The sequence below is a fragment of the Triturus cristatus genome, chromosome 10 (genome assembly GCF_964204655.1).
Source record: "Triturus cristatus chromosome 10, aTriCri1.1, whole genome shotgun sequence".
Taxonomy (NCBI): domain Eukaryota; kingdom Metazoa; phylum Chordata; class Amphibia; order Caudata; family Salamandridae; genus Triturus; species Triturus cristatus.
Genome location: NC_140593.1, coordinates 969,851,146 through 969,875,696, shown reverse-complemented (window position 1 = coordinate 969,875,696; position 24,551 = coordinate 969,851,146). Strand labels below are relative to the sequence as shown.

The 24,551-nt window shown below is 46.9% G+C and overlaps 1 protein-coding gene across 1 annotated transcript in view; it reads left to right on the top strand.

Annotated features, from left to right (window-relative positions):
- The window catches only part of LOC146796348 (villin-1-like), a 289,009-nt gene that overhangs the window by 226,611 nt on the left and 37,847 nt on the right, over positions 1 to 24,551 (top strand). The gene's annotated exons all lie outside the window — the stretch shown is intronic.

The window sequence follows — 24,551 nt, the reverse complement described above, 5'->3', positions numbered from 1 at the left end:
AGTCAAAAGACCCAGAAGAAATAGCTTTGGTGTTGTATGTGAACATTGGTGCTAACGAGGATTCCTATAGTCCCTCTGAGGAGGAAGAAATACAATGTTCGTAGCATATGTGATTGTAGAAACACATGCTCTGCACACTCCTGCCTGCTAGCGTTGGGCTGCTGCAACTTGTTTTACTTCAAAGAAGTCTTTTGAGTCGCAAGGTCTTGGTTACTCCTCCTCTGATTGTGAATGCCCATGTGCACTGGCTTCATTGCTAGATTGGTTTTCAAACGTGTATGAACTTTGCGCTTGTCTCGACATGATCGCCGCTGACCGCCACAGCCCTAGAGCTTGATGCCTTTCCTTTACTTTATCTACTTTCTCATCCCCCAAAAAGTACGGCTTCCTAAGGCCAATCCTCAAACTCAGGACTCTCAACAGACACATCCTGTCAAAACATTTCAATATGATCACCCTACAGCAGGGGTCTTCAAACTGTGGGGCGCGACCCCCAGGGGGGCCGTGGAGTGATGCAAAGGGGGTCGCGCCTTCCCAGTCACACTTCTGCCCAGGCCCAAGGGCTTCAACCCCCCCCCTTCCCCCGTCCTGTGTCTCAGCCCGGCTGCTGCAGTGAAACTTGAGCTGCTGGGGGCTCAGCTGGGCAGTGTCTGGATTCCTATCTCCGGCACCCCCGTGTTTTTTCACAGGTCTTTAAAGACCATTTAACATGCCTTTGTAAACTGCTTACAGAGGCTTAGGTTTTTTTGCTGGTTCCAGTGCCCCCTGGGTCCCCACTGTGCCTATTCCTTACATTTGGATTTTACATTCACTGCTGTAGTGTGAGAATGCATTTCATGGAAAGGAATACAAAGTTGGCTTCCTGGGGGCGCCGTGAGTGAAAGTTTATTGTGCTTTTGAAGCACCTGCTGCAGCGTTTCTTTCCCGGCAATTACCAGGCCTCACATAAATGTCAAGATAACTGGTGTGATTAATTATCTTCCTGGAGAGAGATCAGAATGTTGTATAGTTGAGGTTTTGACTTGGGTGATGTTAGTGCAGAGGGTTAATATGCCTGCTGCAAAGAACGTGTACCAAGTAGATTACAGAGTGCGTATGATGTGAAGAGATCAGCAGGTTACTGCTTTCAAAAGAGACATCCTTTTGTTACATGCAATTTATAACTTAAAGTCCTAATAGAGAATAGTGAGCTATTAACTTTCATCCTAGAACAGCATGCACACTACAAAGAATACATTATTAGACCATTGATTAATGTTGCAAAAAGGGTTAATTTGGCTAGAAATCAATTCTTATTATTAAAGGAAACTCCCAACTATGCTGTTTCTTTTTCGACTCTGAGTTTGTGCTTCTCCACACCAAGCACTCTTGAACTATACTGCCTACCAGTATGGATGACATGTGACTCCTATACTTTTAGTCCTTTGGCTTATGTAACATTTCCTATACACTGATTTACACACTTATGATTGATTGTCTCTGTGTAATGTGTGTGTGATGCAAAGTGCTCGGACACCCTACACTGGTATGAGTGGCACTATATAACCAATTCAATGCATCTGAGAGTGTGGGGTTATGGAGACTTGGTCACTGTTAAAGGGTGCTAGTGAGAGAATCCGTGGTGGGGGTGGTCATTGTGGGGGGCACCAACAAACATGGTCGCACAGGGCACCACCAGCACTAAAGCCGGCCCTGGGAAGTATGCACAGATAAGCGCTGAAAATACCGCTTTAGGTGACTGGTTTTTTTTGTACCGACTGGGCCACCAAAATAATCTGCTGGCAACCCTAACCATAGGACTGGAAGTTTGTTGCAGGATCAGCACATTATTTATTTCCTTCACCCTCGATCCCCGATTAATGCTGCAATAGTTTAACTTAGATCTTAAAGTCTACGCCCCGTCAATAACATGCTGAGTTACTTCATGGGTCTGGGAATGCACCCTGCATTCAGACAACTCATTCCTCATTCTCGCCCTTCATTGTCACGCTCACCCTGCACTCACAGTGATCACAATGCACTCACACTGATCACCATGCACTTGCACCATTCACCCGCTCACCTTGCACTCACAGCGATCACAATGCACTCACACTGATCACCATGCACTTGCACCATTCACCCGCTCACCCTGCACTCACAGTGATCACTCTGCTCTCAAAATGCACTTGTCCTGCTCACACTATACCTCAACCTGCAGTCACACGAGTACACTACTCATCCTGCACTCATGTGACACTTCACTCACCTGTCCCCCTCACTACTCAATATGCAACTCACTCAAACAAGCCCATCAGTAATCATACATTCATTCATCCCATTCTGAACTTGCATCCGCACCCAAAATGAGAGAGGACAGCAAGGGAGTGTGAGAATTTGATTGAAGAGGTCAGGGATGAGGAGAAATGTGAATTGCCGAAGAGAAGTGTGGACACGCAAGAAGTGAGTGTGATCCAAAGGTGAGGGCTTCTGTTAGAACAAAGGGGAGATGTGAAAGAGGAATGGGGGGACTGGAGAGGTGTAAGATACAAATAGACAAAAATTTGAATGAAGAGACGAGGTGAATGAGAAGTGCTGAGGGGCACGGGAGGTGACAGGGCCAGAGAGGCCATGAGATAAATGTGAGAGACTGTTAGAGATGAGGGCAGTGAAAGGACAGAATGGCAAGAGGTGATTAAAGGTGAAGTGAGAGGTTGAATGGGGAGAGTTCAGAAGTTGTAAAAAGGGGTGAAAGAAAATGACCTGCAAAGTGAGAGAGGGATCCGGGGTTAGGAGAGGAGAGAGGGATGGAAGGGAGGGGTGAGAGGAAAGCTGCATGGGTAAAAGGCTTAACTCTACACAAAACCGCCAGGGTTTTAAGGGACCCCTGCTTCTTCCGGTCAGGGCCAGGTGAGCTTCTAATGTGGCAGCACGTATTGCTGCAGAGTGGAAGGCCCTTCACAAAGGTTGACTTGAAATCTTTCTGATGATAATTGCTGTATTTTGGTTATAAATGGGTACTGATTGGGTGAAATCTTTCCTCAGCGTTACTGTGTGTAACAAATATCAAAATAATGAAGCAATGCTATCCCAAAATACGCGGCATCACATAACCTTATTTACATTTTCATCCCACGCAATTTAGTCAACAGGTTTAGACATTTTTGTCAAGAGGGGGTCCTTGCGCCTCAAAATGTTGACAGGGGGGGCTCGGCATCCAAAAGTTTGAAGACCTCTGCCCTACAGGATGCAGCAAGGTGACTTCATGGCCACACTAGACCTGAAGGACGCCTATTTCTACATCCTACTCCATCCAGCTCATCGGCGCAACTTACACTTCATGGTAAGTGGACAGCACTGCCAACGCAGAGGATTATCCTTCAGAGTCACCACAGCTCCAAAGGTTTTCACCAAATCTAGCAGTGGCAGCTGCCTAAATCAGAAGGTGGGGGGACTCATGTCTTCCCCTACCTAGGTGACTGGCTAATCAAGAGCGCAAATAAACAAGACTGCCTAGCCTACACCCAAGCCCCAATCTCTCTCCTACACAGCTTGAGGTCAATGCCATCAAGTCCCACCTCAAGCCACTTCAGGTTCATCCTCTCTGGGGTCAGTCCTAAACACAGTCTCGGGTAAAGCTTATCCGAGCGACCAAAGGGTGGCGGCATTGGAGCAGCTTCAGCCTCTTTTTCTGCCACTCCGTCCTCTCCCAGTTCAAACAGTAATGCGCCTCCTGGGTAAGATGGCCTCGTACATAGTCATAGTCCCAGTTCAGCAGTTGACCATCACTACAGAAACATCTCTTGCAGGGTGGGGTGCATCTCAACAACATTATAGTCCAAGGTCTGTGGCCACCTCAACAACAGTGTTTCCATATCAACCATATGAAACTTTTAGCTGTTCACCTAGCCCTCAAAGATTTTTTTTGGGACTTTCACAGCAAGGTGATTCTAGTCTGGACTGGAAACATGACGGCCATGTGTTACCTACAAAAGCAAGGCGGCACACACTTTCCTCAGCTGTCAGCACTAACAAAACAAATTTGACGTTAGGCAATCCATTACAAAGTAACCTCCTGACAAATTTTATCCTGGGGGTGGACAACACCTGCAGACCTGCTCAGCAGGACACAGGAACAGAGCTCCATGCATGGTACCGTACTTGTATCTGTTCTAAGTGCATAATGTTGGAAATACAAAGTTGTACACTAAAAATGGCAATAAAGAATTACCATTAAAAAATGGCAACTTCTGACATTCTTTTTTTTTTTTTTTTTTTTTTTTTTTTTGAAACCGTTTATTACAAGACTCAAAAAAATATACAAATATGGGCCTACAACCTTCCGGCCGGCCGCTAGCAATAAAAGGAGCATACGATATACATTTATAAAACACATGGTGCTGCGGCCGAGCATGCACAGGAGGTAACATCGTTGCGAGCCACACTATCCAGACCCCACTATACGGTTCCATTTTAAACTTAAAGAACAACAAATACAAACAAACCCACAAGGCAATCCTCAATCGGAATAGCAACACGTGCTCCCCTAGAGGGGGGATCCTAGCCATCCATAGGAATCTCAAGAGGGGGGGGAGAGATCAGAACTAGGGCTGGGTACACCTAATGCCCAGGTTCCGGGGGGATGAGTTGGCTAAGGGGACGGGGACGGCGACGGATCGGGCAATAACGGTGGAGCACAGATTCCCCCGCGGTAGGCGTTCCAGGGGCCCCACACTTTCACCCATGTCGCAGGCTTACCTCTCGCCACATACACCACCTTTTCCCGAAACATGCACCAATCCATATGTTCCTTCCAGGCCGAGACAGTCGGGGGCCTCTGGGATCCCCACAGCTGGGCAATATCACGCTTGGCAACCATGTACCCCAGAGTCACCCACCACGTCTGCGGCACCGAGTAATCGGTAGGCTCCCACACATTCAACAGGCATCTCCTCGCTTCGGGCAACAGCGCCACATGCGTGACCACTCGCAGCACCTCATGCACACCACGCCAGAACCCCTCCACCTCCGGGCACTCCCACAAGATATGCAGAAAAGTCCCCAGCGCACCACACCCACGCTTACACAAATCGTCCTCAGCATAGCCCATACGCAGGAGCTTTGGCCCCGTCATGTAGACCCTGTGGAGTATCTTGAGCTGGACGAAACGAAGGCGAGCCGGTATGGCCACCTCTTTCGGGGAGGCCACCGCGGAGATCCAGTCCTCGTCGTCCAGCTCCAGCCCATCGGCTACCCAAGCCTCACGAAGGGCAGTCAACAAGTCTGAGCGGTCGTTGATCAGTTTTTTGTAGATCAGTGAGATCGTGCTGTCAGGGACGTGTCCATCCAGCACTCTATCCTCCAGGGGGGAACACTCCGGGATGGAGGCAACGTCCGGAAAGACGGAGCCCAGCGCATGCCGGACCTGCAAGTACCGAAAGTACTCGCTGCCCTGCAACTGAAATTCCGTCTGCAGCATCTCGAACGTTTTAAATCCTCCCCTCGTCCAGAGATCCCCCACTTTGCTGATGCCTATTAAATCCCACTTCTCAAAGCCCTTCGAGGTCCACAAGGAGCCCAACCGCTCAGATGCGTATAGTGGTGACGCCCGGGTCAAACGGTCCTTCCACCCCATTGCAGCATTGGCCGCGTGCCACACTCGCACCATGACACGCGTGGGGCCCGTTAGGCGAGCGTCGGGCGCGCTAGAGTAGAGCGCTCGATTATGGTCACCACCTGGAAGTAGCATCCTATCCATTTCAAACGCCGGGTTTAAGGCGGGCCCATATAGGCCCTGATTAATCGCAGCTAGCTGGGAGGCCCAATAATACCGTTTAATATCCGGGAGGGCGATCCCCCCGTCATACCAGGGGAGCGTCAGCTTAGCCAGGGCAATACGTGGCCTCCCGTCCCAGAACAGGCGGCGCTGCAAACTCTCCACTTCGCGGAAGTAGCGCGCTGGGACGAGGTCCATAGTGTTCTGCAACGCGTATAGGAAATGCGGCAACTACATCATTTTAAACAATGCCGCCCGGCCGAGCGGCGAAAGCGGCAAACGCCGCCAGCGCGCGACATCCTCTTTCAGACGCTGGAGGGGGGGAAGCAAGTTCCGATCATACCGAGCCTCCGGGTCCAGAGTAATGAAGACACCCAGGTACCTAAATCCCTGCGGGGCGACCTGGATCGGACAGTCCCGCGGGAGGATAGGAGCCTCCCCAGAGAGAACATACACACACGATTTAGCCCAGTTGATGACCAGACCGGAGTTACGACCGAATGAATGCAAAACATCAACCAGTACTATGAGTGATTTACGTGGGGAAACTAGGTACAAGAGGATGTCATCAGCGTATAGGGATACGCGGTCCTCATACTCAGGGGTCCAGCGGAGACCACGGATGGAAGGATCCCACCGCAGCCACTCCGCCAGGGGCTCCAAGGCAAGTGCAAAGAGGAGCGGCGATAAGGGGCAGCCCTGTCGTGTGCCCCGGCCCAGCTCGAACGGAGCCGATACTCTTCCGTTCACCACCACCTGCGCCAATGGGCCCGAATACAGCAATTTGACCCAACTGATGAACCCTGGGCCAAATCCAAACTTCGCAAGCATCGCCCAGATATATGGCCATTCAAGCGTGTCAAACGCCATGGTGGCGTCTAAGGACGCCAAAATGGCCGGCTCCCGTATGAACGGGGCACGTGCGAGCACACCGTGCAAACGCCGCAGATTAAGGGCTGTGTTGCGATGGGGAATAAAGCCAGACTGGTCCTGATGAACCAAATCGCCCACCACGCCGACCAGCCGATTGGCCAGTACCTTGGCGAGAATCTTGGGCTCCGCATTCAGTAGCGAAATGGGCCGATAGGATGTAACCCGGTCCCGAGGTCTCCCTTCCTTGTGGATGACCACGATTGTAGCCAGACGCTGGTCCGGCGGGAGGGAGCCCACCGAGTGTGCCGCCAGGAACATAGCCCGGAGGTGGGGTGCCAGCGTATCCGGTCGCAACTTGTACAACTCGATAGGGAGACCATTCGGACCCATGGCCTTGCCGGAAGCGACCGAGCGTATGGCGAGGGCGATCTCGTCGGAGGTGGGAGCGGCGTCCAACGACACCCTGTCCTCCCCGGAAAGGGACGGCAGCGCGATATCACTGAGCAGGGCACGGGAATCCTCTTCCGAGCAGGGAGACACCGGGGAATACACCCCATGGAAATAATCCGCGAAGCAGGAGACAATTTCTTCTGGCTCAGTTACACACACACCATCCGTTTTCTCAATCAGCGGGACCACACGATTCGCTCTCTCTTTTTTGTCCAACCACGCTATAAGTTTACCAGCCTTATCACCCACATCATACAGTCGCCCCTGTTGCTCTCTACTGAGGCCCCTGGCCGCCTCCGTGACGAGGGCCCTGTAGGCCGCTTGCTTGAGCTGGAGGACATGTAATGCAGCATCCGTCACCCCACCTTCTAAATTCCCCTCCAACTCGGCTATTTCAGCCTCCATCCGGGTCACCTCCTCCCGCTCGCGCCTCCGGACGTGGGAAATAAGGGATAGGGCCTCCCCTCGGAGTACTGTCTTGAAGGCCTCCCATAGCGGTATGGCCGAAGGCACAGACCCCACATTCTCATCAAAATATCGCTGAAGGGATTTAATCAATTCAGCGCGAATGGAGGGGTCGCGCAGGTACCAAGGATTGATTAGGACCACCCTACCCTCACCCCTCGGAAAGACATCAAAGTGCAGTAGGAGCGGGGAGTGGTCCGAAATACCCCGTGGCAAATGGCGTACCTCTCCCACCCTCCCAACATAGGCCGCCGGGACAAGGACATAGTCTAGTCGTGAGAGACTACCATGGGCTCCCGAGTGGAAAGTGTACTGCAGCTGCGTGGGGTGTTTTAAACGCCAGCAGTCCACTAATCCAAATGTATCCAAGAGGCCGGGTAGCCACGCCTGTGCCCGGGGGAGGTCCCTAGGGGGGTGACGATCCAAAGATCCAGATACCACCGCATTAAAATCCCCCCCCCACAACTAAAAGCCCCCCCGGAAGGCCAAGGAGAAGGCGCCCAAGGTCCGCAAAGGTGGTCGACTGCAGCCCCGGTGGGATGTATACTGACACAAAGACAACCACTTTGCCCTCCAGTCTTCCCACCAAGACCGTATAACGTCCCCTATCATCGTGGAGCACCTCATCAATCTCCAACGGGAGCGAGTTCTTCACCATGATGCCCACACCCCGTGAGCCGGACGTGAAACCCGAGTGAGCCACTAGGCGATAGCCACGCCGATTCATGGCGCAGAAGGAGTTGCCAATGAGGTGTGTCTCCTGCAGAAAGACTACCTCAGGCGAGATTCGCTTCAAAAACTGCAGGACCACACCCCGTTTGATCCTGTCCCCCAGTCCATTCACATTCCAGGACAACAAAGTTAGTTCCCTACCCCCCATCATATACAGAAGCCATCATTCGTACCCCGGAGAGCACTTTAGAACTAACACAATAATACGTTTGCCTTGTGATAAAAACGAACAACACCCCATCCCTACCCACCCACCCCAACAGAACTCCCCCCTCCCTGCACCCCTGCATGAGCCTAAACAGCCCCCCCAACGTGCAGTGTGCCTGTCGCCCCATATATAGTTAGACTAACTAAACCCCCTAGAGGAGGAGGGAGAACCCCTAATAGACCCAACACAACCTCCATAGGAGGGGAACTTACAAAAAACTGACGCAGAATCAAAAGTGGCATCATTTTCGTCCAGAGTGAGGCCCAATATTAGACCCTCAGTCCTGATCCAGCGTGCCGTCTCCCCCCGCCGCCACAGATCACGATCCCCGGGCAGAGTATCCATCCAGTCCCCGGCCGCCTCGGGACGATCAAAGAAGTGCGTGCGACCATCCACCTCCACACGCAGCTTGGCCGGGAAAAGCATGGCGTATTTGAGGTTTAGGTCCCGAAGACGGCGTTTGACGCCTAGGAAGCTCAGTCTCTGCTTCTGGACCGCTGGGGTGAAATCAGGATAAAAATTAACCTCCATATTGTCAAGCTTGACCGGTCCATGCAGTCTGGAGGTTTGCAGGATAGCGTCTCTATCCCGAAAATGGAAAATCCGGGCGATGAGAGGTCTCGGAGGGGCTCCGACCTTCGGCCTTCCCCCGGGAACCCTGTGGGCCCTCTCCACAGCAAAGAATTTGCTCAGCCCCCGTGGCTGGAGATGGGTAGCAATCAGGTCCTCCACAAAGAGATCCGCCGCCGCCTCCTCGCGTCCCTCGGGCACCCCGATAATGCGGATGTTGTTCCTCCGTGCCCGACTCTCGGAGTCCTCCAGGCGTCGATCCATTAGCGCAGTCGCCTGACTAAGCCGGCGCACCTCTGTTTGCAAGGCCGCCACATCTGTTGTTAGGCCCGATGCGGTGTGGGCCAAAGACTCTACTCGGTCGTTGGTTTTGGAAAGATCGGCCCTCACCAGGCCAACATCCACGAGGACCGAGTCAATCTTCTGCGCCAGTGTATCAAACCGCTGGCCCACCGAGGCCTTCATCTCGGCAATGGCGCCCATAACATCTCGCAGAGTCAAATCTGCGGGCAGGTCTGGGGCATCAGGAGGTCTCTCAAGGGACTTGCGCGGTCCATCGGGAGATCCCTTCTGGAGGGTATAGCGGTCCATACTGTTGGCCTGATGGACGGCGCCACGCCGGGTCGATTTGGTCTTTGCCCGGTCTCCATCTTGTTTCGTGGCCATGGCCACCAGTCTCCCAGTCGCACCAGCCACGTCGTGTAGGGCAGGAAAGCAGGCACGAGCTCCGGGGGGGCCCCCTCAGAGCAGCGGGGTGGATCACAGCCTGCAGGCAGGCAGGGTCTCCCAGCAAGGCCACACCACACCAACACCAAGGGCTCCGCGACCCAACCTCGCAGAGACGACAAGGTGGTGCGAAAGCGAAAGCGAAAGTGCGGGGCACGCGAGTCGCCAGGCCCTGCCTGCCGCTGTTGTTCACTTTGTCACTGGATCACCCCACAGCGCAAATCCGGGGTCCGGCGAGAGGAAGGCCGCACACCTCAATCGGTGCTCACTCCGGTGTCCGAGGTCCGATTCGGAAGCGGGAAACGGGTGCCACCTCAGCTCAGGTTCACCAACATAGTCCCCTCATCCAGGGCAGGATAATTTCAGGATAATCGTAGGAGGTTGCGGAGGTCCTCGGGAGCCTCGCACCTACGCGGCCATCTTGGTTGCGCGCTAGGCTCCTCCTCCACTTCTGACATTCTTAATTCATTGATTTACTTATCTAGTTAATCTGATACTCCTAGGTTTTGAGTGATGATAAAATGAATTTTTCTAGGTTCATATTACTGCTTTAACCTATTTCACTCATCAGTGTCACAGCGTCACTTAATGGATAAAGATCCTTTGAGCCCTGAGTAATTTTAAATTATTTTTTAAGTACAGTAAACTTTTCGCAGTGCCCATATTTGGGGTTTGGATGATTCAATATATGGAGTGCAGTCACATGAGTACATTCCTCAGGATGAACCACCTTTCCATAGGACAATAGGCAGTGGGTTCTTACACAAAGATCAAAGTTTGAACATAGCAGCAGTTAACTATTCTAGTCCAGTATCCCTGAAAAAGATTTGTGGGACTTTTTTCTGGACGATAAATATTTCTGAAAACTTACCTATTCTACTTGTTGATTCTTCTTTCTTCAGTGCAGTCTGTCTGTGAGTCTGTGGAAGGTTATGACTAATACCATCTGAGGTACTCTTAGGAGCAATTCATCAATGCTTTCACCCTGATCCTTTCATCCTACCTCGTGTCATCTTAATCAGCTTCAAGAATACTTCCTGGCAGTGGCACATACACAGGATCCCAAAGGTCCATCTGTAGTCCTATAACTACATGGTCCACCTCTCACCTCAACCAAATCAGCCCATCAGTCTAGAAGCTTGGGACCCCTTTCTTTAGGCATAAGATGGCCTCATGTACCACTTTAAAAGCAGAACTTGCTTTGGTTTCACATGAAAGTAGGCTCTCCAGGTGTCCTGATAGGTCAATTTCTTACTTCACACATACACCCATGTGTACACACATGCACACACAGTTAGAAATATATGTCAATAAGTAGAGGTATTTGTATAGAGAAAACCTCTCTGGAGATCACTGGAGCACTGAACAAGGGGGAAAGTCACTGGACTGGTACAGTCCTAAAATGTAGGGCATAGCAGCAAATATTCCTTTTCGGCTTCTTTGACACATTCCTGGTCTGGCTGGCCCTAGAATATTCCCTGATGAAAGCATTTACAACATTCATACCGACATACCATGCACCGCGGTCAGAGTGCATATGCATAGAGTAATCAGCCAGTTATTTCGCTTGGAAAACATACTCAGACTGAGGTTACTGAGTTAACTTTCAGTAAAGTAGTTTCACAATACAGAGGGACATATTTACAAGCCCATATCACCCAGGAACGTCACTTTTCTAGATGTTCCTGTGGCGATAGGGGCCTCGCATTATTCACTTAACGTGGCTTAACGCCACCTTGTGAATAAGGCCCCCTTTCACACTATACTTAGTGTGAAAGGGGTGGGCAATGGGTGTTGTGGTGGGCGTTCCGTTGCAACACCCATTGATTTTGATGCTGTCCCATATTTACAACGGTGGCGTAAATATGGGGTAACGCCAAAATTAAGACCAGGGAAAACCTAGACTTAAACAGGGAAGACAAGTAGAAATGCTTTATTTCTCCTAGGTTTTGCTGTTTCTGTGTGTGCTGGATTGTGCAGCACACATAAAAACAGCAAATCGCCATGAACAATTATTAATGTGCTGGAAGGACATTGTCGGAGCTGAGCTAGAAGGGGAGGTAACCGGCACAGTGTGAGCTCTTAGTTTAAGTAAAGAATGATGATCTTGGTTGCCCAGGATGCCAAGTGCGCGTCGGTATTAGGACGCAGCTGGATTACGTCATCCCGTCACGTTAGTGAGTCTGGGAATTGTAGTCTTACCACACAACCAAACCGGAAAGCAGGACGGGTTTGCGTGGTCTGTCTCAATCTAGTAGAGATCGAATTAATCCTACTCCTTAATCTCAAAAGACATTAGTGGAGTTCGTTACCAAAAATAAATAAACCCAATATGTGATGTCTTAATTCGGCAAGCGATCTAAGCCCTCAATTTGAGATATTTTGATTCGTCACACAATCTGGTCATTGTTCCGCATATAATTACGGGTGATGAAGGAGTCACATGTAATCAGTGTCAATGCGCTTAGCATACCATTCAGCATATATTAATGAATGCCTGCTGATCCAGATTGTCGTGTTGTATGGATGTTTAAGAAGAAAAACGTGTTTACTCTTAAAGCGAAGACCATGGAATATCGTCATTTAGCCCATGGCAGTCACTTTTGAGTTTGAAAACCCATTTTTGTTCCTTAAGAAAAAGGAACCTATTGACATCTGTAACATGTGGCGGAATAAATGGTTGTTCCAAAATGAGCCATTTAAGATCTTCTGGTTTGTGATTTAATGTCACAAAATGGTTAGTCATTCTGGTGGCTTGTTTTTTGCGCCTAATGGTGCTCTTGTGTTCACCGATTCTCACTTTAATTTTACGGGTGGTCATCCCTACATATTTAAGCGAGCAAGGACATGTAATCAGATAGATGACTTTCTCTGAGTTACAGTTGGTGTGTTTACGCAAAATCCAGGGTTTTGAGGAACCAATGTCTACCGACTTGGTGGGTTCAGTCTGTGAGCATACCGAACAAGAGCCGCAAGGATAATGGCCTTGTACCGGTGGCAAGTCCCACAGTGTGGGTGTTTTGATGGTGGCCTTGACTTTAGGTCGTGTGTGTATGAGATTATCCCTTAAACTGGTCCCTCTCTTGAAAGAGAACAGGGGAGGGGGAATCTTCTCGTCACTCAGATTCAAAATGCGCCAATGTTTGCGTACCGTTTTTTGCACACTATTCGATAGTGTGCTAAAGGTGTTAACAAATGTCAGTCTAGTGAGTGGTGGTTTGGGTGTAGGAGGCGCAAGAAGAGCGTCTCTGTTGTTGTTGGACGCCCTTTTGCGAGCTTGTCTGACCAAAGGTGTCGGATATTTCTTCACTTTTAGTTGTTGGGATAAATCTTTGGCATGTTTATCAAAAGTCTCTTTGGTAGAGCAGTTCCTGCGGATACGCAAGAACTGTCCAACTGGTAGATTCTGTCTTAAAGACTTGGGATGGTGACTTTGGAAACTCAAAAGAGAGTTCTTAGCCTGGGGTTTCTTGTACAATTCACTCCCAAGAGTCCCATGTGTCGGGTAGATGACAATATCCAGGAAAGGCAATCTAGATTTATCATGTGTTACTGTGAACCTCAAAAAATTATTTTGAGAATTGAGCCAGGCGTGAAAATCTAGTAGAGTGGTAACGTTCCCATGCCATATTACAAGGATGTCGTCAATGTACCTCTTCCAAATGACAATTCTGTCACGGAAGGGGTTGGTGTCATTCAGCACACTGTTCTGTTAAAAAAGATGAACATAGAGATTCGCCAGGCTGGGCGCAAAAATGCTGCCCATCGATGTTCCTGAGGTTTGGAGGTAGATGGTTTCCTCAAACCTGAAAAAATTCTCCTTCATTGCCAACCTGGCGCATTCCATAATGAAGTTAATAGGTGTTATCGTGACCAGATCTTTAGTGTCTAGAAGACCCCTTATTGCTTCTAATGTTTCCTCTTGGGGAATACATGTGTAGAGTGATTCGACATCGAAACTTACCAACAGGTCGGTCTCGATGTCGAAAGGGATCTCCGGTAGTAGTCTAAGGACATCTTTGGTGTCCTGAAGGAATGTTGGCATTTCTTTTACCAGTGGCCGCAGGAAGAAGTCCACAAAAGTGGACAAGGGTTCTAACAAAGACCCTATCCCTGATATAATGGGACGTCCTGGCGGTGGTCTAGTGGCTTTATGTATTTTTGGGAGGATGTAAAAGTAAGGCATGACCGGATGTTTAGTGATTAAGAATTCAGATTCTTGCGGTGTGATCCAACCTGATTCTTTTGCTTCATTGACAAGATCGTGTAACTCCCTAGATAGTCTAACCGTTGGATCTTCAAGCAAGACCCGATAAGATTTACCATCATTCAGTTGTCTTAGACATTCTTTTCGGTAGGCCACTGTATCCATAATGACAATTGCACCACCCTTATCTGCGGGCTTGATGGTAATGGTATCGTCATTAGATAGTGTTGTCATGGCTTGTTTCTGTAGAGATGGAAAGTTGCAGTAGCCGATGTCATTTCTAGAACAAAGGGAGGTGACATCATGAATTACTGCTTGTTCGAAAACTTTGACGTGATCTGGTACCAGATGTGCTGGCGGGTTAAAAGTAGAAGGTGGTTTTAAACCCGTGTTTGACACCAGAATTTGTTCAGCCTGACTCATCGTCTCTTTTTCTTTATTCTTGAAAAAGAAATGTAGACGGACTTTGCGACAGAATTTACCAATTTCGCACCTTAGTTGGAAAGGGTCACCTAAAGAGGTCGGGACAAAACCTAAACCTCTATTTAGGACCTCAAGTTCAGTTCATGTAAGTTGTCTCTGGCTCAAGTTGACCACTAATTCGTCACGTTCACATTCTGCCCTGGTGGTTGTGGGTTCCTCGTATTGTAAGTGTTCTGTGGAGGCTGATCTGTTTGCCAATGTACTTGGGATTGTGTCCCTCCTCTTCTCCTGCCTCTGCTGCGTCCACGGCCCTGCCCTAAAAAAGGTTGCTGACCAAAGAAGGTGGGTGGGGGCGGCTGGCAAGGAAAAGGTGGCATGGGTTGAACATATGGTGAAGGCTGATATCCCCAAGGTGCTGGGGGCCACCAGGGACTTGGTTGATCATAGTGATTCTGTGTACCTCGTCTCCGACTAGCGCGTGAGCGTTGATTGTTATGTCTATACGACGGTACTGATGTATTGGAGCCCTCTGAATCTGATGAAAGGGTGTCTGACCCTGACGAGGAATAGTTTGAGCCGTATTTTCTGCCCTTTTTGTTATATTCCGGCGGGGTATAGGTGTCACTTGTATATGGGTAAACCTTCTCAAAAGAGAAACGAGCCAGATCTTTTTAAAATTTTTCAATCTTCGTCAGAAGAATAGTATCTTTGTGCTCTTTATTCGATTTGTTGGTATCCTCCAGATTTCTTTTATATAGGGCACTCGTGATCGTGGCTTTTATCTGACCTTCTAAAGTTTGTATTTCCACCAGGATAAGATCGGCTGCTTTTTTAGCTGTGCTGATAATCAAAATCAGCCAATCGCGGGTGCAGCGCCACGCGATAAGCGACCAGTCTTTAAGAAAAGTTTTGTCTGTCTGTAAGAAAGAGTCGTGGTGCCTTAGTTACTATCAGGCCCATAGGAGCACTATTGTTTCTCAAATATTCTGTCATTATTGCACCATGTATAAAGGTGCGGGAGTGCGATTTCTTTAGATTGAGCAAAGTTTGCCATTCATCTACTGTGTTGTTAGAGACTGATGGTAGACTATCTATAATACTGGGGTTGGTGCTCAAGATCGTTTGTAGCATGTCGTCATCAAATGACAATCCGGTGAACTCGGCCATGTTAAAACAGAACGCGGTGTAAAGAGCAGTGTGAGTGTACTCGTATTACGCTAGGTTGAATGAGTACTTGAAAAAAGAGAAACGAAAGACCCGCAGCCAAAGCTGCTCCAATAACTATATTAAAGTATCTCTATAACGAGTAGGGGTCAAAGGGATAAAGTTTAAAGACTCTAATAGTTCCAAAATCCCCAAATCAATATAATAATACACATAGAAAACTATGAGTCTAGTGATGTTGAAGACCTGAACACAAATGTGAAGGTAATGCTGAGTGTAATGAAGCTGCGAATTCATATGTATGTGTATATATATATGAATATGGTTCCCATCATCCACAAGATGTGGTTCGCTTCATCATCTGGGAAACCGGGACTTGCTTGAGAACCATCTTCTACTTAGAAATTGTAGATATTGGTCTCATAAATGTCCCAGACCTCTAAATGGTATCGTGTTGTTTTTGTTGATGAAGGCAGGGTGTTATGGTAGTTGAGGATGATGGCTGCAGTGCTTAGTGAAGGGTGCTAGTGAGCAAGTGCTATTTAAAAATTGTCTATCAGGGCACAAAATAGACTTTATTGTAACGCTACCTTGATGACAATAGATAAAAACAGTGCTAAAACAGTTTCAACAAATAACTGTGCTGGAAATGGTCTACATGTTTCTGCTATCGGATGGGATTCATCCAAGCTTTCGTCAGGACCAATGAAGCTACTGCATGAGTGATTAGTGCCAAAGTGACAAAAGAATTTGTATATACAACTTGAACCCAATTGATGGGCCAAGAGGCTCCGTGGGAAGTAATTTTACTTCATTGACCTGCACGGATAAAGACAAAATGAAAACACAACACAGCATAACCAGTGACATCGTGATATTCTAAGGTCAAAACCAATGCATCCAGAGAAATATATCTAGTATGCTAATACTCATAAATGTATCTTGACAGCAATAAGTCTGTCTAAATTAGTGTATTAGAAAAAGTTCTAGGCACTTACCCAATTAGTAGTGGGTGTGCACCTCGCCTCACCTGGCAACTGCTCAGGTTGTGAAGGCACCGCTCTGTGAAATGATAAGAGGGTTCAACATTATCAAAACCCGTTTACTGGGTTATTGTGTAAAAAAACCGCTGTTACCCACACCGCGTGAATTCTAAAAATAGCCGGAGGTTCACCGTAAGCCTTTTGATTGTGATAAAATAGGTAAAAAACTGAATTGGACTCAATTGGGTTACCTAAGGTGGTAATACTTGGTGATCTGTTAGTAAGAGGAGTAAATCTCCTAACTGCAAAACCAAGGGTACTTTTTTTGTAAAGGCGTTCGAATCCGTTAAAAAGGGTTCGTAATTATACCTCGTTTCAGTAAAACACGGAAAGGAGTTAATGTATCCCTCTGGGCTCATGTTCCCAAACATAAAAGTAAAGTAGAATGATATTATTTCTGCTCACCTATCCGTCGGTACCCCTTGTCGGAGCTGAGCTAGAAGGGGAGGTAACCGGCGCAGTGTGAGCTCTTAGTTTGAGTAAAGAATGATGATCTTGGTTGCCCAGGATACCAAGTGCGCGTCGGTATTAGGACGCTGCTGGATTACGTCATCCCGTCACGTTAGTGAGTCTGGGAATTGTAGTCTTACCACACAACCAAACCGGAAAGCAGGACGGGTTTGCGTGGTCTGTCTCAATCTAGTAGAGATCGAATTAATCCTACTTCTTAATCTCAAAAGACATTAGTGGAGTTCGTTACCAAAAATAAATAAACCCAATATGTGATGTCTTAATTCGGCAAGCGATCTAAGCCCTCAATTTGAGATATTTTGATTCGTCACGCAATCTGGTCATTGTTCCTCATATAATTACGGGTGATGAAGGAGTCACATGTAATCAGTGTCAATGCGCTTAGCATACCATTCAGCATATATTAATGAATGCCTGCTGATCCAGACTGTCGTGTTCTCTTTTAAGAGAGGGACCAGTTTAAGGGATAATCTCATATCCCATTAGGCGCAAAAAACAAGCCACCAGAATGACTAACCATTTTGTGACATTAAATCACAAACCAGAAGATCTTAAATGGCTCATTTTGGAACAACCATTTTTTCCGCCACATGTTACAGATGTCAATAGGTTCCTTTTTCTTAAGGAACAAAAATGGGTTTTCAAACTCAAAAGTGACTGCCATGGGCTAAATGACGATATTCCATGGTCTTCGCTTTAAGAGTAAACACGTTTTTCTTCTTAAACATCCATACAACACGACAGTCTGGATCAGCAGGCATTCATTAATATATGCTGAATGGTATGCTAAGCGCATTGACACTGATTACATGTGACTCCTTCATCACCCGTAATTATATGAGGAACAATGACCAGATTGCGTGACGAATCAAAATATCTTAAATTGAGGGCTTAGATCGCTTGCCGAATTAAGACATCACATATTGGGTTTATTTATTTTTGGTAACGAACTCCACTAATGTCTTTTGATATTAAGAAGTAGGATTAATTCGATCTCTACTAGATTGAGACAGACCACGCAAACCCGTCCTGCTTTCCGGTTTGGTTGTGTGGTAAGACTACAATTCCCAGACTCACTAAAGTGACGGGATGACGTAATCCAGCAGCGTCCTAATACCGACGCGCACTTGGTATCCTGGGCAACCAAGATCATCATTCTTTACTTAAACTAAGAGCTCACACTGCGCCGGTTACCTCCCCTTCTAGCTCAGCTCCGACAAGAGGTACCGACGGATAGGTGAGCAGAAATAATATCATTCTACTTTACTTTTATGTTTGGGAACATGAGCCCAGAGGGATATATTAACTCCTTTCCGTGTTTTACTGAAACGAGGTATAATTACGAACCCTTTTTAATGGATTCGAACGCCTTTACAAAAAAAGTACCCTAGGTTTTGCAGTTAGGAGATTTACTCCTCTTACTAACAGATCACCAAGTATTACCACCTTAGGTAACCCAATTGAGTCCAATTCAGATTTTTACCTATTTTATCACAATCTTACGGTGAACCTCCGGCTATTTTTAGAATTCACGCGGTGTGAGTAACAGCGTTTTTTTTTACGCAATAACCCAGTAAACGGGTTTTGATAATGTTGAACCCTCTTATCATTTCACAGAGCGGTGCCTCCACAACCTGAGCAGTTGCCAGGTGAGGCGAGGTGCACACCCACTACTAATTGGGTAAGTGCCTAGAACTTTTTCTAATACACTAATTTAGACAGACTTATTGCAGTCAAGATACATTTATGAGTATTAGCATACTAGATATATTTCTCTGGATGCATTGGTTTTGACCTTAGAATATCACGATGTCACTGGTTATGCTGTGTTGTGTTTTCATTTTGTCTTTATCCGTGCAGGTCAATGAAGTAAAATTACTTCCCACGGAGCCTCTTGGCCCATCAATTGGTTTCAGGTTGTATATGCAAATTCTTTTGTCACTTTGGCACTAATCACTCATGCAGTAGCTTCATTGGTCCTGACGAAAGCTTGGATGAATCTCATCCGATAGCAGAAACATGTAGACCATTTCCAGCACAGTTATTTGTTGAAACTGTTGTAGCACTGTTTTTATCTATTGTCATCAAGGTAGCGTTACAATAAAGTCTATTTTGTGCCCTGATAGACAATTTTTAAATAGCACTTGCTCACTAGCACCCTTCACTAAGCACTGCAGCCATCATCCTCAACTACCATAACACCCTGCCTTCATCAACAAAAACAACACGATACCATTTAGAGGTCTGGGACATTTATGAGACCAATATCTACAATTTCTAAGTAGAAGATGGTTCTCAAGCAAGTCCCGGTTTCCCAGATGATGAAGCGAACCACATCTTGTGGATGATGGGAACCATATTCATATATATATACACATACATATGAATTTGCAGCTTCATTACACTCAGCATTACCTTCACATTTGTGTTCAGGTCTTCAACATCACTAGACTCATAGTTTTCTATGTGTATTATTATATTGATTTGGGGATTTTGGAACTATTAGAGTCTTTAAACTTTATCCCTTTGACCCCTACTCGTTATAGAGATACTTTAATATATATACCCAGGTGATGATGACCTGCACATGTACCCTCACACAGCTACGGTGTCGTCTGATTCACTTTAATTCTTTTGTACATATTTTTGGGCTTTTCAGAAGCTGTGGGAAGTTAGTGGGATACCTGGGTCCGAACCTTTAGAGGGTTCTCCGGAGGATTCAGTTTTTTAGGCCGTGTGCACTAAGCATCACCTGTTTTTAAAGAATTAAAACATGTACTTTAGTGAAAGCGAAAACACAGTGCTTGGCGCCCTTTAGCGATCTGGCCACAGGAGCTGCTTCATTATTAATAAAGAAGTCAGGCTTGCTTGCAATTGAACATCTATATGTAGCTGAAGGAGTGCTGGACCATGGAAAGGACGGGCCTGTGGTACAGGAGCGTAGCCTGGTGGGAGCTTCAGATTTTCTGGCAATCACTCTGGCACATCATGTTCATTTATTATATGAGAAGCATGAGGGGGGCTTAAGTGCCAATGGAAAGGGAAAGCAGTGCCTATTGTGAGGGGCAATTGAAACCGTATTTTGTAAAATACCCAGGGGCAAATTTACAAGCCCCTGCGCCACCAGTTCGTCACTTTTTGTGACGTACTAGAGGCGCATTTCACCTCTCCATATTTACAAGGAGATGAAAAGCCACTCTTCGTGAATTTTTCTGTCCTTGTAAATATGGCCCCTTCACACGCAGCACTTTGCGTGGAAGGGGCGTTCCATAGGTGTTGTTGTGGGTGTTCCCACACAACACCCATGGAACAAGGCACATTTCCAGATTTACGCGGAATCGAAATCTGGAAATGCGTGTCAATGCTACGCCTCCCAGGAAAGGCGTAGCGAGGCACAACGAGGAGAAATGTTTTCATTTCTCCTCGTTATTTCCTCTTTCAAAGCATGACGCAGGCATGATGCAGGCATCCTTGCACAAAGGTGCAAGGGTGCCTGCATGAATGCCCACGGCTGCAGTTTGCGCGCCAGCGCAGGGGGAAGCACAGGAATGCGACATATTATTGTAAATATATCTCATTCCTGTGCTTCGGAAGTGCCGCAGTGGGGCGCAGCCAAAGGGCTACCGTTGCCGTGCTGCGGCACTTCCTTGTAGATCTGCTCCCCATTATGAAGACCTTCAAAACAGAGGAGTGTGTTTTTGTCTGAGTGAGTATTAAAAACCCAGGTGAAATCCGTCAGACACCATACCCGACTGAAAGCTCCTGTACCCAACTATTTACTAAATAATACATATGTTAGGGGGTGTAGCACCCCAAACACCCTCCCATGAAGCTGCGCCCCTGCTGGGGCATTTCACCCCACTTACCCCTACTGTGATTTCCCTGCATTCTTTCTTCCCACAAAACTAACATCACATTCGCTCCCACCCCGGTACACCTTTTGTCTTTCTCTACAGAGAGGTGGGAGCTTACATGGGTATGGAGTTTGAACTGCACACTCCCTAGCTGGAGTAGGTTGGGTGTGTACCTGTTGCAATCTGAGAAGCCTGCACTGGTGTTTAGACATAAAATGCTTTCAATCACATACCATTTTTCTTCAGCAAATGTGCACTGTGCATTTTTCCAAGCCCTCCATGTAAATTTGAAATGCTTTTAAATTGATACGCCGACTGTCTGGATACTTGGGAGCATATGAATGCTTTCAATCCCACACCATTTTGCCTCAGCAAATGTGCACCTTGCATTTTCCCAGCCCTCCATGTAAATATGAAATGCTTTTTGATTAGATACACCGACTGTCTGGATACTTAGGGCATATTTAAGAGGTAATGGTGGAGGGTGGTGTTAAGCACAAAATACTAACGTCCCGCTTCGCCATTCTGAAAATGCAGGTGTGAGCCGTATTTACAAAGATACGGCACATCCATGCAGTTTCCCTAGCGCTGACATTAAATTAAGCTGCCTAGCGCCAACGCAGGCACCCTTGCACCATAGTGCATAGGGACACCTTCCTTCACATAAACAATCAGTCATTTTTTTTTGCTATTTCTATATGTGCTGCACGATGCAGCACACTTAGAAACAGCAAGAATGAGGAGAAATAAAGCATTTCTCCTCATATCGCCATGTTTTCCTTGGTCTTAATTTTGGTGCTGTCTCCTATTTACGCCACCCTTGTAAATAGGAGACAGCATCAAAATCAATGGGTATTGCTGTGGAACGCCCACCACAACACCCACTGCCTACCTCTTCCACGCTAAGTATAGCGTGAAAGGGTGCCTTATTTACAAGGCAGCATTAAGCCACATTAAGTGGCTTAACGCTGCCTTGTAAATAAGGTGAAGCCCCTATCGCTACAGGAATTTTGTGAAACGTGACATTCCTGTGGTGATAGGGGCTTGTAAATATGCCCCTAATTTTCATAAGTAGGGGCATAATGGTTGCTCTTACACTAATTTACAGCTAGGTTGTTTTCTGCCACAGCAGACTGGTGGAGTCTGATGTTGTTTAAATCTGCATTTAGAACACTTTTTAACTGCAGATGATGACCAGGGCTTTGAAAGAGTTTTGACAAATGGCAGGACAGTTTCAAAATAAACATCCCATTTTGTTTGCCCTTGTTTTGACACTACATTGCAAACAGTATATGCACTGGTCTTGGCCTGATATTTATAAGGTAGATAAACCTTCCTCCCCTCAACAGTCTACAGGTTAATATTAAGGCGATTATTGTCTGTTAAGGGACCATTTCCAGGTTCATGTTCAGGCATTAATTGTCCATTAAGGCAGCATTTCTGGTGCTGTTGTCTCTCGGGTTAAATAGACATAGTAGCTGTAAAAGCTAAATGTCAGTGCGGTCCCATCAGAGCTACTTTTAGTTAGTGCAGTGGCTGACGACCCCCTCGCATTCACAGGGCCTATGTCTGACTTCATTGCTGTTCACCTCGTTCAGAGACAAAGAGTTTGCCTTTCTTCGTCAATCATGTTACCTGCATCCCACAATTTCATCTCCGTTCTCCAATTTCAGAATAGATACAAACTAATTTATGAGGTGATCTTATACTTAGGGTTCCCACAAAACTCAAATGAAGAGGCAACAGATTTGTTTTCTGATCCGTGCCCACACCTGTCTTGAAGGATCTGCCAATCAATAACTGATCTATATTCTTGGTTGAAATATGCAAAATATTCTTCTGGGAAAAGATCCCCATCTTCAGAAACAATTTGATAACCCAAATGCTATAAACAAATGAGGCACCTACACTCCTCCTTTCAAGCAGCTCTGGTTTCCCAAAGTCCTGGGAGAGTGGGAAGGCTACACACTGAGCTATGGACAAGCTTCAATTACATCTAAGTCGGTGTACACATCCACCGCCTCCCCCAGTTATGTCTGCCATTCCTATCTCCAGCATCTAAGTCCTCAGAAGTTGCCTTAGATTACTAGCATCTCTGAATTTAATAAATATGGACATTGGTGGCAGATCTGCCATCGCCCTGTATGTAGCCTCCTAGAGCAAAGACATGCACCGAAGTGAGACACAAAGGCTAGAAAAAACTCTTTTAGGGACAGGGTTTAAAGGATCAGAAAGTCAAATTGTTTAGGAGTTCTCTATGGGTCCTCTCAGCTGCCATAGCTCAGACCCCATGTTGCCACCTATACTGTTCTATATATTTTTAGGTCGAGCATTCGAGACCTGTTGTAACTTTTCTTGTGGGCTTAAAGCCATCCCCCTTCTTTAGATTTGTTTGTTTCAATGCCCGTTAAAAATCCTTGGTTGCTAGTGGTCAGTCCTGCCTCTTTGTCACTCCTTTTACTTTCCAGTTCCTCAGTACGGTCTCATTACACTATGGTTCTTTAACTATTCTCTGGGTGACTATTTTTTTTAGTGGTTTCCTGCTCTGTTACCTCCTGCCTGTGTTCATCTTTGGTGCCACAGCTGCTTAGATTTTACTACAGCATTCCTCGCTCCCATCTTCTCTTAATGGATTGAAAGTCGTAAATTAAAATAATGGCAGAGCCGACTCATGAGCTATCTCTTCACTGCACAGATGGTCTGCCCTCCAGTCCTCTGCTCGTGATTCGGCTCTATTTCGCTATTGTTTTGTAAGTGTGTCTGTTTACTTTCAAAGACTGAGATCGTATTCCATGTTTAGTGCTCCGTCCTCCGAATTCTAAAGAAGCTTCACCCGAAGGTAGTGGAGCAAATAACATGATCTCCAGTTGCCTTACACTCATTTAGGTGATTTGCTCTCATTTATAGGTCTTCTAGATAATGCAAACGCTCAAACGTGTGAGCCCGGGTAATTTTACAGTGCCTGGTGCCTTGTAAGCAGTTGAGCCACCCAACCTGTACCCTGTCATGGTACACGTCACTGCAAGCTCCGTGGGTAAAAATGGTGGTTGCTATTATCTGTGTGTGAGCTGCGCAGGACCGACCCAGCCTTTCATCTTCTCCGACTTTATTATATGGGGTAATCCTGAACACAGGTGAAAACTGCTGGTGTCCCTACCCCTCCTCCGCACACACACTCTCTCTCTCACCAAACCACACGCAACTCCCTGCTCCTTCCTTTGCTTCAGATCCTTAAATGTAATTAACACTTAGGGACACAATGTGGAACCTGTTTACAGTTTATGCCCTTCGTAGTGTTTGTTGAAGGTGCACTCCGCTTTCTGATTCAGAGGAAAGATGTAGAGAGAGCTCTGTAATTTTTTTTAACTTAAATCCACCCAATTGTACTACCACAGTGTTAATGGACAAGCACAGTACAGTGTTACCACAGTGTTAATGGACAAGCCCACTACAGTCTTACCACATTGTTAGTGGACAAGCACAGTACAGTGTTACCACATTGTTAATGGACAGGCCCACTACAATCTTACCACATTGTTAGTGGACAAGCACAGGACAGGGTTACCACAGTGTTAATGGACAGGCCCAGTACAGTGTTACCACATTGTTA